Below are 11,119 nucleotides of genomic sequence, written 5' to 3'. Positions count from 1 at the left end.
CTCACAGACACAGACACATATAAACTTACAGACACATACACACTCACAAATACACACTCACTGACACACACACACACACACACACACACACACACACACACACACATACAAACTTACAGACACACACACAAGAAAACCCAGCTAGTAATGGCACTCTGATTCAGTATCAGGTGCCCTGACTGCTGCTTCGATGCATCAATTCAGCAAGTAAACCTGAGCTTTAGGGGTTATGATGCCGTTACCATTTCGAAGAATAATCTGGGCCACTGGAGTAACGTGTTCAAGGTCACCGTGAGTACCAGGCACAAATGTCAAGCAGTGGGAAAAGTCTGTTAAAAATCATTCCTTGTGTTAATAGGTTCTTTAAACTTCAGAGCTTTCCTCCGATGCTCATTTTATCATAAGTAAGTGAAGGCGCTAGGGGTGGAGAACTCTCTAATTACTTTGATACCACAGCCAGTTTCTTTGAACACTGCAGGGCACCTTGAGCCTGCTATGCAAACACTACCATTGGTGTTGCTGCTGAAGGCACAGCTAAATGGTTGTGAATGTCCCTCCTCATTGGCACCTCTAGGGCTTGCAGCCTTAAACCCAGTCTCTCCATTGGTCTTTTTTTCCCCGCTTTGAGTAGTGTGCGCTGTGCTGGTACCAAGGGCTAAACAGTTATATCCCAGCACAAGCCTCAGCAGTCACTGAGACCCTGGGAATCGACCTTTGTCTCTGGTCTGGGTGGAATTAGGCATTCACAGAAGCCAGCAATAGTAATCAATCAATCAATCAATCAAACAAACAAAAACCCCACCCAACCAGTATTTGTGTTTTCTTCCACAATGTTGGTGAATCATTATTTTACACCCAGAACTCCTCTCTGTTACCTCTCTAGAAATACAAAAGTGGCAGGATGAGATGCAAAACCAGGATGTGGTTGTGGAAGACATGCCGGAACCAACTTATATCGAGTTGCTTCTGCAGTGGGGTTTTAGGTGCTTGAGACAGGGAGAGGATCCTTGTCCCATAAAGTTTACACTCATTTGGGGTGGGGGTGGGGGACAATCAGACAAAATAATGTTTGAAGTACAAACATTAAATGATGCACTAGGGATAAATACTGGTTCCACTGTCAGAGGCCCCATAGACTGCCCAGGCCTCCCAACTGACACCCACGTTCAGGGAGCCTGGTTTGGTCCTATGTTGGTTCCCCAGCTATCAGACTGGGGTCTGTGAGCTCCTACTTGCTCAGGTCAGCTGTTTCTGTAGGTTTCCCCAGCAGAGTATTGACCCCTTTGCTCATCACTCCTCCCTCTCTACAACTGAATTCCAGTTCGGCTCAGTGCTTAGCTGTGGATCTCTGCTTCTGCTTCCACCAGCTACTGGATAAAGGCTCTAGATGGCATATAAGACAGTCATCAATCTCATTATAGAGGAAGGGTATTTAAGGTAGCCTCTCCACTATTGCTTAGATTCTTATTTGGGATCATCCTTGTGGAGCTCTGGATATTTCCCTAGTGCCAGATTTCTCATTAAACCTGCAATGGCTCCCTCTATTAAGGTATCTCTTTTCTTGCTCTCCTCTATTCTTCCCCCTACTCAATCTTCCTGCTCCTTCATGTTCTCCTCATACCTCCTCTTCTCCCCTTATCTTTCTTTCCCCTCCCCCTCCCCCATGCTCCCAATTTGCTCAGGAGATCTTGTCCCTTTCCCCTTCTCCGGGGGACCCTGTATGTCTCTCATAGGGTCCTCCTTGTTTCCTAGCTTCTCTGGCAGTGTGGATTGTAGGCTGGCGATCCTTTGTTCTATGTCTAATATCCATATATGAGTGAGTAATACTATATTTGTCTTTCTGTGACTGAGTTACTTCACGCAGGATGGTTTCTTCTAGTTCCATCCATTTGTCTGCGAATTTCAAGATTTCATTGTCTCTCCCCTCCCCCCCCCAGGAGTAGTGCTTCATTGTGTAAGTGTACCACATTTTCTTTATCCATTCTTCAGTTGAGGGGCATCTAGGTTGTTTCCAGGTTCTGGCTATTACAAATAATGGTGCTATGAACATAGTTGAACAGATGTCCTTGTTGTATGAATGTGCATCCTTTGGGTATATGCCCAAGAGTGAAATTGCTGGATCTTGAGGTAGACTGATTCCCATTTTCCTGGCGATATTGATTTCCAAAGTGGCTGTAATAGTTTGCACTCCCACCAGCAATGGAAAAGTGTTCCCCTTTCTCTACATCCTCTCCAGCATAAACTGTTTGTTGCTCCTTTAGAGACTTGCGTTTCATTCTCAGTACCCATATCAAGCAGCTCACAACTACCCCTAACTCCAGTTCCAGGGAACCTGATGTCCTCTCTGGATTCCTAAGGTACATGCACTCATATGCATATACATATGCACACATACAGAGATAATAAATGTTAACAGAAGAAGTAGAGTACTTACTTATATTGCTAAGTGAGTCTTTGAGAGTATTTTCACACCTTCCTTCAGAAGTGTTAGTTCTAGGTGACCCGTCATTAGAAATCTAGGCTGATTCCATTTCCTACCTATTTCTAATAGAGCAGAAATGAACATATGTGCGCAAATGTCTCTACAGTTGGACATAAAATCTTTTGGGGATATGTCCAGAAATGGTATAACTAGTCAATGCAGTTTATGTTGTTAGCTTTTTGAAGTACTCAAGGCATGCAGAACACTGGCTCTACCAATTTACACCCCAACAGTGGAGGTTTGCCTTTGCCTCACATCCTTGGTATCCTCACATACCTCACTCAGGATGGTTTCTTCTAGTTCCATCCATTTGTCTGCGAATTTCAAGATTTCATTGTCCCCCCCCCCCAGGAGTAGTACTCCATTGTATAGATGTGCCACATTTTCTCAATCCATTCTTCAGTAGAGGGGCATCTAGGTTGTTTCCAGGTTCTGGCTATTACAAACAATGCTGCTATGAACATGGTTGAACAGATGTCCTTGTTGTATGAATGTGCATCCTTTGGGTATATACCCAAGAGAGGAATGGCTGGATCTTGAGGTAGACTGATTCCCATTTTTCTGAGCAACCGCCATACTGATTTCCAGAGTGGTCTTACAAGTTCGCACTCCCACCAGCAATGGAGGAGTGTTCCTTTTTCTCCACATCCTCTCCAGCATAGATTGTCATTGGTATTTTTTATTTTAGCCATTCTGACAGGCGTGAGATGGTATCTCAGAGTTGTTTTGAGTTGCATTTCTCTGATGGCCAATGATTTTGAGCACTTTGTTAAGTGTCTTTCAGCCATTTCAGATTCCTCTGTTGAGAATTCCCTATTTAGTTCTGCACCCCACTTTTTAATTTCATTGTTTGGTGTTTTGGTGGCTAGCTTCTTGAGCTCCTTATATATTTTGGAAATCAGTCCTCTGTCAGATGTGGGATCGGTGAAGATCTTTTCCCATTCTGTGGGTGGTCGTTTTATCCTACTGACTGTTTCCTTTGCCTTGCAGAAGCTTCTCAGTTTCAGGAGGTCCCATTTATTAATTGCAGACCTCAGTGTCTGTGCTACTGGCGTAATGTTCAGGAAGTGGTCTCCTGTGCCAATTTGTTCAAGGGTAGTTCCCACTTTCTCTTCTAGAAGATTCAGTGTGGCTGAATTTATGCTGAGATCTTTGATCCATTTGCACTTAAGTTTTGTGCGTGGTGACAGGTATGGATCTATCTGCAATTTTCTGCATGTCTGAATCCAATTGTACCAGCACCATTTGTTGAAGATGCTGTCTTTTTTCCATTGTATAGATTTAGCACCTTTGTCAAAAATAAGGTATCCATAGGTGCGTGGGTCGATATCAGGGTTTTCAATTCGATTCCATTGGTCTATCAGTCTATTTTTGTGCCAATACCAAGCTGTTTTCAGAACTATGGCTCTATAGTAGAGCTTGAAGTCGGGGATGGTGATGCCTCCAGAAGATCCTTTATTGTAAAGAGTTGTTTTGGCTATCCTGGGCTTTTTATTTTTCCATATAAAGTTGAGTATTGTTCTTTCAATGTCTGTGAAAAACTGTGTTGGGATTTTGATGGGGATTGCATTGAATCTGTAGATTGCTTTTGGCAGGATTGCCATTTTTACTATGTTAATTCTACCTATCCAAGAGCATGGGAGATCTTTCCATTTTCTGGTATCTTCTTTAATTTCTTTCTTTAAAGTCTCAAAGTTCTTATTGTACAGATCTTTTACTTTTTTGGTTAGTGTTACCCCAAGATATTTTATGTTGCTTGTGGATATTGTGAAAGGTGATGTTTCCCTGATTTCTTTCTCATTGGATTTATCATCTGTATATAGTAGGGCTACTGATTTTTTTGAGTTAATTTTGTATCCTGCTACCTTGCTGAAGGTGTTTATCAGCCGTAGGAGTTCCCTGGTAGAGTTTTTCGGGTCACTAATGTAGACTATCATGTCGTCTGCAAATAGTGAAAGTTTTACTTCATCCTTTCCAATTTGTATCCCTTTGATCCCCTTTTCTTGTCTTATTGCTATAGCCAGAACTTCAAGTACAATATTGAAGAGATATGGAGAGAGTGGACAGCCTTGTCTTGTTCCTGATTTTAGAGGAAACGTTTTGAGTTTCTCTCCATTTACTTTGATGTTGGCTATTGGTTTGATGTATATTGCATTGATCATGTTTAGATATGTTCCTGTTATTCCTGTTCTCTCCAAGATCTTTATCATGAAGGGATGTTGGATTTTGTCAAAGGCTTTTTCAGCATCTAGTGAGATGATCATGTGGTTTTTCTTTTTCAGTTTGTTTATATAGTGGATTACATTGATGGATTTTCGTATGTTGAACCATCCTTGCATCCCTGGGATGAAGCCTACTTGATCATGGTGGATGATTTTTCTGATATGTTCTTGGATTCGGTTGGCCAATATTTTATTGAGTATTTTAGCATCGATGTTCATGAGGGATATCGGTCTGTAGTTCTCTTTCTTAGTCATATCTTTGTGTAGCTTGGGTATCAAAGTGATTGTAGCCCCGTAGAAAGAGTTTGGTAATATCCCATCTGCTTCTATTGTGTGGAACAGTTTGGGGAGTACTGGAATTAGCTCTTGTTTGAATTTCTGGTAGAATTCTGCAGTGAAGCCATCTGGCCCTGGGCTTTTTTTGGTTGGGAGGCTTTTGATTACTGCTTCTATCTCATTAGGGGTTATAGTTCGATTTAAACTGTTTATCTGATCTTGATTTAATTTTGGTAAGTGATATTTATCCAGAAAGTTGTCCATTTCCTTTAGATTTTCCAATTTTGTGGAATACAGGTTTTCAAAGTATGACCTAAAGATTCTCTGGATTTCCTCAGTGTCCGTTGTTATATCTCCCTTTTCATTTCTGATTTTGTTAATTAGCATGCTCTCTCTCTGCCTTTTGGTTAGTTTGGCTAGAGGTTTGTCTATCTTATTGATCTTCTCAAAGAACCAACTCTTTGTTTCATTGATTCTTTGTACTGTTTTCCTAGTTTCTACTTTGTTGATTTCGGCTCTCAGGTTGATTATTTCCTGGCGTCTACTCCTCCTTGGTGTGTTTGCTTCTTCTTGCTCTAAAGCTTTCAGTTGTTCTGTCAATTCTCTAATGTGACTTTCCTCCAGTTTCTTCATGTGAGCACTTAGTGCTATGAACTTCCCTCTTAGCACTGCTTTCAGGGTGTCCCATAAGTTCGGGTATGTTGTGTCTACATTCTCATTAAATTCTAGGAAGTCTTTAATTTCTTTTTTTATTTCTTCCTCAACCCAGGAATGGTGCAATTGGGAGTTATTCATTTTCCACGCAAATGTAGGTTTTCTGCAATTCGTATTGCTGTTGAATTCTAGCTTTAATGCATGGTGGTCTGATAAGATACAGGGGGTTATTTCAATACTTTTGTACCTGTGGAGGTTTGCTTTGCTGCCAACTATGTGGTCAATTTTTGAGAAGGTTCCATGTGGCGCTGAGAAGAAGGTATATTCTTTTGTGTTTGGATGGAATGTTCTATAGATATCTGTTAAACCCAGTTGTGTCATAACTTCTTTCAGATCCTTTGTTTCTTTGTTAAGTTTCTGTCTAGTAGTTCTGTCCAGTGGTGTAAGGGGGGTGTTGAAGTCTCCTACTATAAGTGTGTGTGGTTTTATGTGTGGTTTGAGCTTTAGTAATGTTTCTTTCACAAATGTGGGTGCCTTCGTATTTGGAGCATAGATGTTCAGGATTGAGATTTCATCTTGATGGGTAAGTTAAGACCATTGACATTCAGGGATATTAATGTCCATTGTTCATTGGTTCTTCTTTGTTTTGGATTTATTGTTGGTGGTATCATTGCGTGTGGATTTTGCCCTCCTGTTTCTTTTTGTGTTTGGTGAAATTAGATTAACTACTGCCAGTGTTTTTGTGAGTGTAGTTATGTTCGTTGGGTTGGAATTTTCCTTCCAGAGCCTTCTGTAGTGCTGGATTTGTTGATATGTATTGTTTAAATCTGTTTTTGTCATGGAATATCTTGTTTTCTCCATCTATAGTGATTGAAAGTTTTGCTGGGTACAGTAGTCTGGGTTGACATCCATGCTCCCTTAGTGCTTGTAGGGTATCTATCCAAGACCTTCTGGCTTTCAGAGTTTCCATTGAGAAGTCGGGTGTGATTCTGATTGGTTTGCCTTTATATGTTACTTGGCCTTTTTCCTTTGCTGCTCTTAACATTTTCTCTTTACTCTGTAGATTTGGTGTTTTGATTATTATGTGTTGGGGCGACTTCTTTTTGTGGTCCAGTCTGTTTGGTGTCCTGTAAGCTTCTTGTACTTTCATAGGCATATCCTTCTGTAGGTTGGGGAAGTTTTCTTCTATGATTTTGTTGAATATGTTTTCTGTACCTTTGAGCAGTGTTTCTTCACCTTCTTCTACACCTATTATTCTTAGGTTTGGCCTTTTTACAGTGTCCCATATTTCCTGGATATTTTGTGTCAGGGTTTTGTTGGACTTGAGGTTCTCTTTGGTTGATGAATGTATATCCTCTAGTGAGTCTTCAGTAGCTGAGATTCTCTCTTCCATCTCTTGAATCCTGTTGGATATACTTACATCTTTAGTTCCTGATCGTTTATCCAACCTTTCCATTTCCAACATGGTCTCATTCTATGTTTTCTTTATTGTGTGTATTTCAGCTTTCATGCTTTGAACTATTTCAAGAGCTTACTTCACTTGCTTGGATGTTTTTTCTTGGCTTTCTTTAGATTCTTTAAGAGATTTATTTATTTCTTGAATTTTTTGGTTTGTCTTTTCCTCCAATTCATTTAATTTTTTGTTTGCTTTCTCTTCTATTTCTTTAAGGGATTTTTTTTGTTTCCTCTTTAAATGTCTCTATCAACTTGCTGAGATAATTTTTGAGGTCCATCTCATCGTCATGCTCTGTGTTGGGCTTTTCAGCTCTTGCTGGAGTGGAGTCCCTAGATTCTGGTGGTGTCATATTGGTCTTTCTGTTGTTGAGTGAAATCTTATTCTGTCTTCTCTCCATATCTTCTTTTAGTGGGTGTGGGTGGGTTCTCTCTATCTCCTCTTGTGGCCCAGTGATGTGTGGGGGCTAGGAACTCAATGTCCACAACTCTAGATGATCTAGACGCTCCTGGTAGTCTCCTCGCTAGTTCCTAGTTCCTCGGTCGTTCGGCGGAATGGAAGAGTGTGGTGCTACCAGATTTGGGGCGCAGGGAGCTCCTCCCTGCCTGGGCTTGTCTGGCCCAAGCCGGCAGGCACAGGCGGGGGTGAGGGGATGGGGGTGGTGGGGTGTTCTGGCCTGGGGTCTGGATTAAGTCTCAATCTTGACACAACCTAGGATCACCTGGGAAGAGAGGTTTTTGTTTTTGAAGATTTACTTATTTGATTTTAAATGTTTGAACATTTTTCATGGATGTATATATGTGTCCCATGTGTGTGTCTTGTGTCCACATAGTTCAGAAGAGGGCATCAGATCCCCTGCAACCACAGAAATAGGTGGTTGTGAGCCACCATGTGGGTGATGGAACTGAACCTGGGCCCCTGAGAAGAGAATCTTTTTTGAGACAGGGTTTCTCTGTGTAGCTTTGGTGGTCCTGGAACTCATTTTGTAGACCAGGTTGGTCTCGAACTCACAGAGATCCACCTGTTTCTGCCTCTGCCTGGTATTACAGGCCTGCACCACCACTGCCTGGCTGAGAAGAGAATCTTAATGATGAGTTACATATGTCAGGTTGGTCAGTGGGCATGTCTTGTCTTGACTGCTAATTAATATAGGAAGACACAATTCATTGTAGGTTCCATAGGCAGAGGGTCCTGAACAACGTGAGAGAAGAGAAAGCTAGCTGAGTATTATAAGCACATTGCAACCAAATCAGTAAGCACCTATACATTCATTCTCTCTGCTACTGACTGTGGATGTGATGTGAGCAGCTGTCCCGACACCTGATGCTTTAACTTTCCTGATGTGATGTGTTATAATTTGAAGCTATTAGCTAATATAAACTCTTTCTCTACTAACCTGTTTTTGGTCTGAGTTTTAGCACAGCAACATAAATGGAACAAGAGCAGAGATTGATCAACCTAGGAAGCGGAGTTGTTGCTGAGAAAAACCTTACCATATGCTTTTATGCCATCAGGCTATTTTGTGGAAGTGCTTGGTGTATTGGGCTGGAGAAATCACAGAGAGCTGGAAGCAGAGCATAATAGGGCATTTTTGAGGGAGCTTAAAAGATAGAGAACAGTGGCCAATGGAGGCCTGGCTCATGAGGCTTTAGAGGGGAACAAGGACTATGAAGAATAGGAGCTATTCATATGGTATTTTATAACAGTCAGTGTGTACTAGTCACATTGGGGCTGAGGAAGCAGCTGTTAACAGATCAGTTCTACTGAAATGAACTTCCTGGGCTTCTTTGGAGTATAAGAAAATGTATTGTCAGTGTCAGCACACAGGAGCTGATACAGTTGTGGCCAAAATGCAAGGGGTCCATCTTCAGCTGGCAGCAGAACTTGACAACATAAGGCATGAAAGGGTCAAGGTGAGGGTAGGTGAGTTGTAGAGAGGCCCTGAGAGGCCATTAGTGAAGATGAAGCCCCAGTTGCAACGGACATGCCAGAATATTGAGGATGTCAGGACTGCGGAACATCCATCAAGGAAAACAGCCGCTGTGGAATGGAGCTGTCCTAAGAGGCAAGCTGTGTGTGCTGCGCATGCCAGGTCTGGAGAGGCGGGGCTGCCCAAATCCTTTGTGGCAGAGAAGATTGCATGGTGAGAACCCACAATTAAGAGATGCTGGACTTTTAGACAGCCTTTGAAGTGTTGGAATCTTTTAAGACTTTGGGGACCTTTTGGAGTTGGACTGTATTTCATATTATATTAATGTGATATCTGGTAAGAGAAGGGGTAGCAAGTTATGAGTTAAAGTGACATGTTAAGTTGAGCCAACTGGGAAAAGAACTTCACTGAGGAATTATACAGATCAATTTGACCGTGGCCGTGTCTTTGGGGATAGTCTTGATTGTTGGTTGATTTCAGAAATTAAACTAGAATAACATAGATTCCCAGTTTCCCAGCATCAATTGTTGAAGATCTTTTCTCCAATGTGTGTTTCTGGCAATTTTTTTTGTTGTTGTTCAGAAATAACATGGTTGTAGGTGTGTGGACTTACATTTACGTCCTTAGTTCTAGTCTGTTGACATATATATCTGCTTTTATGTCAGTACCATGAGGTTTTATACTATAGCTTTGTAGAAAAACTTGAAATCAAATGAGTTGTCGCACCCAGCAGTGTTTTGATTGTTCAAGATGCTTTACTCTCTGAAGTTTTATGTATTTCATATGAATTTAATGATTTTTTCCCCCGATTTGGATTTTGATGGTTGTTTTTGGTTATTGATTCTCTCAATTCATATGAAAGAAGGTTTTTCCATCTCTTAAATTTCTTCTAAAGTTCTTCTCATCAATGGCTTAAAGTCTTCATTTTACAGTTTCTTCACTACCTTGTCTGTCTGTGTTGCAAGGTTTGTTTTTGTTTTGCTTTGATTATATCTCTGATTTCTGATTTCTCAGTGTGTTTGTTGTTAGTATATAGGAAGTTACTGGCTTTGGTGTGTTTATCTCATACCATGCCACTTTGATGAAAGGGATATCAGCTCTCAGGGGTTCCTGGCCGAATCTTTGGGGTCTGTCATTTACAGAGTCACATATTCTGCAAACAGGGATAATAGAATTCTTCCTGTCCTATTTGTTCCCTTTTTGTTCCCTTCTTTTGTCTTACTGCTCTAACCAAGACTTTAGCTTTATATAAGTTCAATTAGGGCTGCCCATATGTACATGGATGTGGGATCATCCACTGAGACTTAGATAACCTATGAGCAGACATATGCACATCCATTCAATAGGTGTAGAGAGAGAGTGGACTTATTTCTGATCTTGACAGAAATGCTTTGGAATTTTCCTCCATTGAGCATAATGGTGGCTATGGGCTTGTTGTAGACAGTCTTGTTAAGCTATGATAAATTTCCTACTCTTTCCAGGGCTTTTATCATGAAGGGATGTTGGGTTTTGTCAAAGGTCTTTACTGCATCTAGTGAGAGATGATCATATGATTTGGTTCTTGAGTCCATTTATGTGATGAATTTCATTTATCCAGTTATGCATGTAATATTATCCTTGAATTCCTGGAATGAAGCCCATTTGATCATGATGAAGGATTTTTCTACATAACCTTAAGTTTCATTTGCAAATATTTTATTGAGAATTTTTTCATCAACGTTTATTAGGGAGATTTGACTGTAATGTTCATTTTGTGTATGTTTGTTGATATGCTACTTTATAAGGTTCAAGAGGTGTTCTTTTTCTATTTATGAAATAATTTAAGAAGCTGTTAGATCTAAATTAACCTGTAATCCCCACCTGCCCAAAGAGTAGGTAACTTCCTGGGGTTCTGGGAGTTGTAGTTCTTGAAAAATAACAGCAAAGCCTCAGGGGAAAGTATGGTGGCCTATAGGTTTTGCCTATAAAAGCTCTGCCAACATGTGTCTTAGGGGTCACACACCTGGAAAGTTTCCAGGTTGGTGGTGCTAACCAAATTCCATCTTGTTTGTATTTAATATTTTAATAAAAATCTGCCTAAATTTGGCCAGAATGGTGGAACT

Source organism: Cricetulus griseus, chromosome 3, assembly GCF_003668045.3.
Source record: "Cricetulus griseus strain 17A/GY chromosome 3, alternate assembly CriGri-PICRH-1.0, whole genome shotgun sequence".
NCBI lineage: Eukaryota > Metazoa > Chordata > Mammalia > Rodentia > Cricetidae > Cricetulus > Cricetulus griseus.
The sequence above is the reverse complement of the archived record's forward strand: the minus strand, read 5'-3'. Positions refer to the sequence as shown.